Genomic DNA, 8602 nt, shown 5'->3' on the forward strand with positions numbered 1-8602 from the left:
TCATAAAACACATCAAGACATTTTGACCATCCCAAAAAAATAATTCATGCAATAGAGGGTTAAACTCTAAAAACACGTGTGTGAACGCTAATGTAGCTCAGCAGGAATCCTTTTAGGTAAAAACCTAACTCTTAACTCTTCCTAAATGGAATCAGCTGTTGGAGGCGTTCACCTTCCTGCTGAACCAATCAGAATTGGACACAAATTTCAAGGGCCAATCACAGAGACACAACCCGGCTTTTAAATCCGTTTCTCCCTTTGCTATCAGCTGCCGTTGCAGGCAAAGAGTTCAACCCTCCATCCCATGGACCAATCCCGGAGGGGGAGCCTTGTGAGTATAGACAAAAAAAAAAAATGGAAATTCTCTCCAAAAAAAAACTGATCGCAAAAAATATATATTTGACAGTTTGACCAAGATTTTACGTTTTGAGAGAAACACTTTTTTTAGATAATTATTTTCTTCTCGCTCTCAAAACCTAAGTCTTTGCTCTCGATTCAAAGGTATGAATTTTTTCTCAAATATTTATTTTCTCTCATATATTTTTATATCAGTGTGACAACTTTTTTTTTTTTTTTCCCTCTCAGTTTTTTTTCCTCTCACATGTAATGATGTAAGAAACAATTCTAGCCCCGTACTTGCATGGGTGGCTTCTCTTTTGTTGTTTGCATCCATCCAACAACAAAATCCATCCACTACACGTCGTAGTGTAAATGAACGCTGCGGGCCGCGGCCTCATCCAGCCTGTTCTCCGGGATCACTCACTGTATCAGCAGCAGGAGGACAGCTCCCAGGCTCAAACCGCTCTCTTATGTAACATGCTGACTATAGGGCTTCACACAAAACACCATCTCTCTGTCCCACTCTAGGATACAACCAGCTGCACTACCAACACCTGCCACATCTATGTACACACACACCCACATAGAGTATATGTGCATACCGACCAGTTATCAACAGCCCTTCTTTTTTTTTTATATGACCACATCCGGCAGCCTTTTACGTTTTAGCACTTCCAAATATTTGTTGTCGGTCCCTTAGCAGATGGAGCTCAGCCTCAGCCTCCGCTGCAGCATCACCGAGGTTCATCCATTACATAACACAAGTGTTGTCGACTACGCCGGCCACTGTGAAAAAGTTGTTGTTTTTTTCCTCCTTTTTAGAGCAAACAAACCGTTTCAGAGCAATGTCGGGGAACAGATGAGGAAAATGTTCCCTCAGATGGCACAAACATGAAATGTTGCACATTCACTGCGAGGTAATGAACGCACAGCTACAGCAAAAATCTATATTTACCACTCCTCCGTCTGTTATGTCACGGGGCTGTGGTGTCGCTGTCAGCGCATTCTGGTGGTAATAAAAGCATTACCACATTTAAAAGCAACAACTCTGTGTTTTACGGCCTCTCATCATGTTCATGGAAACAATCCACTTGGACAAAACCTATAAGATTAACAAATGTGTGTACAATAGTGATTGTGCATTATTGTAGTATGCAGCTGTTGAATGTTGTTGCAATACATTTGAATAGTATTACACCCGCTACTGCTGTACAATGTTAATACTTTGAGTGAAAAGTGACCATTGTACAATTTCTCTTTTTTTCCTCTCAATTTTCCAGTTATTCAATTCCAACCTCTCCAAAAAGAACAAAAGATTTTTTTTAACACAAGCGTAGATTTAGCATTAAATCATAGTGTAGGGGGATCAATTTGACATAGACAGTCCATTTGTGTGCTTTTAAAATAAAAAAATGTTAGTTTAAGTCTTTTGTGAAGTTAATAAAAGTTGTTCTGATGAGAAAGGAAACGCATTAAAGGTGTTCAAATTCAGCCCCACTATATGCATATTTATCTATATTCATCATGTGTCAAAACTGCATCAGAAATTCTAATATTTAATGTGTATGAGAATGTGCTCCTAGCATACTTTTATCATATCATAATGACCAAATCATGAAAGCCTTTCACTAAAGACTTTTTTCAAGAAAGAATGAGAGAGAGCAGACAGCTGTCTGTACAGAGATATGAATAACATGATATCTATGTACTATAAATTCAAAATATATGGTGGCCAACAGGGACAAACGCCCGGCAACTTAAGAAAACACATGCAAATAGACAAAACACAAGCAAATTAGAAAAATAGAGAGAAAATATCATCATTATGCAATGAGAATTCCACTTTTGCATTGCTTTAATTCATAATTCATATTCATAAAGAGTTATCTTGAGACCCTTTGCAGCTAGAGTAGGTCTAGACCACACTAGACCACATAATGTACACGGACCCAACAGATCTAGTTGTTCCCGATCATTATATATCCTCTGATCTTAACTATTAGTCAAAATAATTCATAATTTCTGCTTTTTTAACTCAAATGTTAGGCATAATTCTATATAAATGAGGGTTATTGACCATGAATTCCAAAAAGTAGTAATGGGATGAAAATTTCAAATTTTTTGACCTGGGAGGACAACACGAGGGTTAATACAGAGGACAAATGCAACACCCCCCCCCCCCCCCCCCCCCCCCCCCAGGCTGCATCCAGATTACACAACAAACGTTCTCTAGGCCTCATGGGGGAGAGCTGAGGGGAACACTGGTATTGTATCCCACGGGGGGGGGGGGGGGGGGGGGGGGGATAGAGGGCGCTCTGCCTTTTTATCTTTACAGACACGTCCTCTGCTGAGGACCATCTGGGACCTGGACCGAGACGCACCCACCATACGAGAGGACACATATCTCAAACATGGACTTCATATTTACGGACTAGGGTCCTTGTAAATCAGACTTAGACTTCTCTTTATTATTCCTTTTAGGATGACTCCCGCGACGAAATTGAAATTTCCAGCAAGAAAAATAGAGAAAAAAGACAGTATAAAGATAACAACAACAACAGTAATAATAATAATAACAATATCAAAATAATAGAATGTGGTCCAGATCTATCCTACCTGTAAAATGTCTTGAGACAGCTCTTGTTATGAATTTATACTATCAATAAAATTGAATTAAATGTAACATGTAATATGTTCCATTATTGGCATACTGAGCTATATAAATGAACCTGACTTCACTATCATTATGTATATTATTATGCATCATACATTTTTTAAGAACCTGGCCATTCACATGTAGCATACCTTCACATGTAAAACTGTCCTTTAGTTGTTAAACTGAGTATATTTTGAGAGTTAACTGCATGTTAAGATGACTCTCCCCTCCTGAACAACATTAACTAAAAAACTACCATCACTGTGTTTATCGCACGGAGCCTGAGGTCAAACATGACCACTCCAAATAGTGATGTGGGGTGTCACTAGAAAAGACCTCTGTCATGAGGGAGAAGGCAATGCATGCTGGGAAACGGGGCGCCGTGAGTCACTCAGTTCCATTTTCCCCTTAGTCCATCTGAATTCCAGGATTCACAGAAATTCATCACCTCCACTAGGGGGTCTTTAAGGTTTATTAAGCCAGGGACACGTTCACTGAAAGGGAGACGGATCAGGTTATATAGCGTTGCGTACATGCATTAAATATGTTACACTTCTTAAGTCACCTCATCTATCATGGTTGCAGCTGTCGCCATGGTCCCGCTGCACGTTTTGGGATGCCATGTTCATCCTGCCACGATCTGCGGTGCCCTGCTACGTCCTGCTGTGCCTTGTAATGCCGCACAGTGCCCTGCCATGCCACAAACTACTACAAAGAACTACTCAAAACTACTATTTTTTGGGACTGTTATTGCCACTCTTCATCCTAACCCCAACCGGCCCGTCAGACACCGCCTACCAAGATCCTGGGTCTGTCCCGGGTTTCTTCCCAAAGGAAGTTTTTCCTCGCCACTGTCGCTCTGTTGCTTCTCTGGAGGGAACTACTAGAACTGTTGGGTCCTTGTAAATTCTAGAGTATGGTCTAGACCTACTCTGATACTATAATTGATAATAATTGATAGCATAAATAAAATTGAATTGAAAATTGAATCTACTGTACAAATTAACAAACAAACACGCCTTGTGGTGTTGATCCTGTCTCGTGTTCCCCGGTAAGTGTCTGGTCGTTCTGCTTCCTGTTTTATGTTGATAGTCTGGTTTCCTGTTCTGTCTTGTCTTGCCAAGCTTTACATTTGTCCGTCTGATTGTCCTGCCCCGCCCTAATGTGATTCACCTGACGTATCGCCTGTTCCCCGTCACCTCGTTGCCTCTTGTACTTAACCTCTGTGGTCCCTTTGTCTAGTGTCAGGTCCTTATGTCTCGTTGATGTGGTCGAGTCTACGTTCCTGTCCTGTTCCAGATCCTCCCTGTGAGTTGTTCCAGTTTTATCCCTTGTAAGCTTTACCGTGCGTGGTTTTCCCAGTTTTAGTATCGCCTTCCCCCAGATCTTTGGACCTAGCCTTTTGCTCCCTGTGTTTGTGGACTGTTTAAATAAAGCCCTTTTTTGAAGCTCCCTACTGCTTGCTGTTCCTCTCCAGTCTGGGTCCAGGGAGCCAGAGCGTTCAGCTATCAGGCTCCTCTCCTGTGGAACCAGGTTCCAGTCTGGGTCCAGGGAGCCAGAGCGCTCAGCTATCAGGCTCCTCTCCTGTGGAACCAGGTTCCAGTCTGGGTCCAGGGAGCCAGAGCGTTCAGCTATCAGGCTCCTCTCCTGTGGAACCAGGTTCCAGTCTGGGTCCAGGGAGCCAGAGCGTTCAGCTATCATGCTCCTCTCCTGTGGAACCAGGTTCCAGTCTGGGTCCAGGGAGCCAGAGCGTTCAGCTATCAGGCTCCTCTCCTGTGGAACCAGGTTCCAGTCTGGGTTCAGGAGGCAGACACCGTTTTTTTTACAGAAACTGTAAAGTGATTGTTAGTAAAGTTTACTGCACTGTTCACTTTTTCACTTTTGCATCATCATTACACACAGTCTACAATAGTATCTCACCTTATCATTAAGGTATGTTAAGGACCCAACTTTCTGTCACCTCTAACGTTCTCTGTGTTGACTCATTTCGATGATAAAGCACACCTGGAGTTATGTTGATTTTGTCAAACGACGTGGCCATGAAATAATGATTTCTGTTTCTCACTCGTTCAACGTTGGCTGTGATGCAGTTTTGATGTTTGCCAACTAAAAAGAAGAAGATATTTTGTTGTTTTCATGTTCATGTTCTGCTGTTGGACTGTAAACAGAGGTCTTTACTAACGCCACCTGGATACAGTGTGGACGCAAGACGTACTCACATGGAAACAGTGTTCCAAAAACTAGACGCACACTTCAGATGTAGCATTAGTTGGCCCGGGGTAAAAGAGAGTTGTCGGCCCCTGCAGACACCCCATCCTCTGTTATTTTGGTGGATAATTTGATTGAATGCAAATGAATTCCTTAATAAATAAAGGTGTATTAAAACAGGCAGTGCCACTCTTTAAGACCAGCCTCAGAATTAGGTAATAATGCAAGAGCCACCTTAAAGCGTAACTCTCACCATTCACAAAAACACCCTAGGTTGCATATTGGCATTCCTTAAACCAATCACAATGTTATTGGGCGGGGCTAAGCTCCGGACGGAGCCACGGTGCCGCTGCTAAATAGTCTCAGGAAGGAAGTTGTTTTGGTGGAACGTGTGTACGTCCAGAAGTAGCTTAGTCGTCAACATAGTCTTGCTAGCTGTCTGGATTTACCCTGCAGAGATCGGAGAACCAGGTAACCATAGTCCTCAGATTGGACAGATAGTCTAGCTAGCTGTCTGGATTTACCCTGCAGAGATCTGAGGACCAGGGAACCATAGTCCTCAGATTGGACAGATAGTCTAGCTAGCTGTCTGGATTTACCCTGCAGAGATCTGAGGACCAGGTAACCATAGTCCTCAGAAATCCAACAGAGGTTAAAACGCCAACACAGAGACAGAGGACGGGATGACTACCTGGATGGTAATCAGTCTCTGCAACCGCTACAGGCAGTTTTGACTCAATGTTCATAATTTATAATGATGAGGCCAAGATGTGTGCCTTTGGTTACGCATGGAACAGAACATATCATTATTGACACCATGAAAACACAAGAAATACCTATTCTACTTGACACTACACACCAAGACTTGTTCTTCTTCTTTTGTATCTTCCCTTTAATAATGAGATGGTGATATAACATTAAATATAATATTAAAAATAAATAATATTATTTATTCTGCAGCTGTGGCTGTCTGACCTTCATCTGTGTCAATGACTAGAGTGCTATCTCAGTGTGTGATAACAGGCCACAGAGCTCCGTGTTTGGAAAATGGAAATATAAAATGTGATGTCGTGGTAATGAATGCACAAAGATGCCAGGGTGATGTGGGGTGAGGGTAACTGCTGGGTCCCCAAAAACAGGATTCCACTACAGTAATCCAGATGGGAGGTGATGAAGGTCTCCACCAAAGATTTTGTGAGTGATGTGTATGAGTATGGAGATGTTTTTGAGATGATGGAAAGCAGATTTGGCCCAGGTTGCGTATTTCTGCAGATAGGCACATGGCGGGCAGGTCTTCCAGCTCCGGTGTCTCATTTGTCCGCGTCATAGCGTTACTGAAATTAGCTTGTTTTGCTAATCTCAGCACGTGTTGCTAAGCGCTGACAGCGAAAAGTTTCATTTCGCTTGTGAACTTTGGTTTCACATCACATCACACACACCGTTACAGCCCTATATACAGTCACACGCCCCTGCTGAATTCTCTGCATTTGGCGGGTGCTAATTTCAAGCCCTGACCACAACAACTAAGAGCTTTTCCAGCATATATTACAACTATTGTGTCACCAAATTACATTTTGAGATTATTTCATATTGATTATTTCTATGCAAAAAAAAGCCGACTTGGAAATTTCATTTAGGAGATGTGAAACCTAGGAAAGTCCTACAAACAAGGTGTCATAGGTGTCACATAGGTGTCATACCAATGCCACATACTGTCTGACACGGTGTGACACTAGGGATGCACGCTATGAGGAAAATATCGAATTGCATCATTTAGGCTGATATTGTACTTGCGACATTCAAGAAATTGGGGAATGATCATTTTTGGATCATTATTCTCATTGAAAAATATATTGAATGATGTGTGGATGTGATTTTGTGCATTATTTACACCAAACACCGAGTTTTACTTCAGTCTGTAGGCCAAGACATATCCGCAGCACCACAATACTTCAGAATTATATTGGTATAGAAACACATCATGCCTTTAACCCCCTGCGATATGGTTATTGCATTAGTCCATATTTTGATTTTGATAAAATTGGGATTAACTGTGCAGCCCTATGAAGGAGTGAAGTCCCAGCGTGGCTGTTACAGCAAGGAGCAGACCAACGTGACCCACGCGGGGGAATCAATCTGTCTGATGCTATAATTAATCACTCATGACAGACCGAGACACTGTCATCCCCACAGGGCTTATCCGTGTCAGCAAGCAATAAAACATCATAATAACCTGAAGTGATATTAGTAAGGATAAAGCATTATGAGAGATGAACAGTCACTCCAGCTTCAGTCGTCCACCCTGGCACGATTGCGTCTCTCTGTTTTCAGCTGGGGTTATTGTGGATTTCCAAATTGCCCAAAAATAACATGGATGATTCCATAAAAACATTCTTCAGGTGGCATGTGAATTCCATTTTTTAATGGTTTCAAAAGAGTATCCGGACTAAACTTTGACATCTACCCATCTGAGATCCAGTCAACATCCTCTGATCTTAACTAGTAGTCAAAATAATTCATAATTTCTGCCTTTTTACCTAAAAATGTACGTATAATTTGACAAAAACGTGTGATTGCCACACAGTTTTATCCGTATTAAGTGATATCAAATGAAAAATGCCTTATGGAAACAGTAAAATTTGATGGAATTTCATGAATATTGACTCAAAGAAATACGTTTGGTCTCATCAGATTTTCTATTGATTGATATACGGCATATGCGATAAACGCTGAAGGAAACGTTATTTTGAATAAATAATGAATCGCGATTAAGTTTTAGGTACTGTATGTGTGTGTTTGTGGTAACTCTCATGTTGTCCTTGGGTCAAACTTGACCCGTTTTCAGTTTTTTTTTTTATCACAAAAAATGGGCCTTGAAAGAAGTGCTGCAAATGTCAACATTAGAAATATGAAATAACTGTGAAAAAAAACATCTAAAGAAGCACCCACAACATTGAAAAAGAGAAAAAAAATGGCTTTTTATAGGGGCAGGATGAAGGGCTCGGTAGATGTTGAATAGGAGACTCTGGTACAGACTAATACCTGAAATCTGAATGATTCTGACTGGTTAACACACTCAGGCAATCGGGTTTGGATTTTTCGTTTTGCTTTTGAGGTTGGCTATGACAGCCTTTTTAATGTGTGTGTTTAGGGCATGCCATTCACATAATGTAATGAAATGTATACAATGATACTGTATACTTTATTAAGTGCAGGACATGCAGGAGGGGTGTGGCATACTGCTGACTACATTCAGGGTCCACACAAATTGTCTTCCCTCCAATACCTCTATTGCCTCCTGGTTCCTTCTTGCATGGTTATGCCATAATTGTTCCACGTTTCTCTGCAGATCTTCAGACATGGCCACTGTCACCAGGAAGGCCCACTGTAATGCCGGTT

The 8602-nt window shown here is 41.5% G+C and overlaps 1 protein-coding gene across 1 annotated transcript in view; it reads right to left on the bottom strand.

Moving 5' to 3' along the window:
* fbxl16 (F-box and leucine-rich repeat protein 16) overlaps positions 1-8602 on the bottom strand; it is a 35592-nt gene that overhangs the window by 16966 nt on the left and 10024 nt on the right. The gene's annotated exons all lie outside the window — the stretch shown is intronic.

This window comes from Etheostoma spectabile, chromosome 15 (genome assembly GCF_008692095.1).
Source record: "Etheostoma spectabile isolate EspeVRDwgs_2016 chromosome 15, UIUC_Espe_1.0, whole genome shotgun sequence".
In the NCBI taxonomy this organism is placed as follows: domain Eukaryota; kingdom Metazoa; phylum Chordata; class Actinopteri; order Perciformes; family Percidae; genus Etheostoma; species Etheostoma spectabile.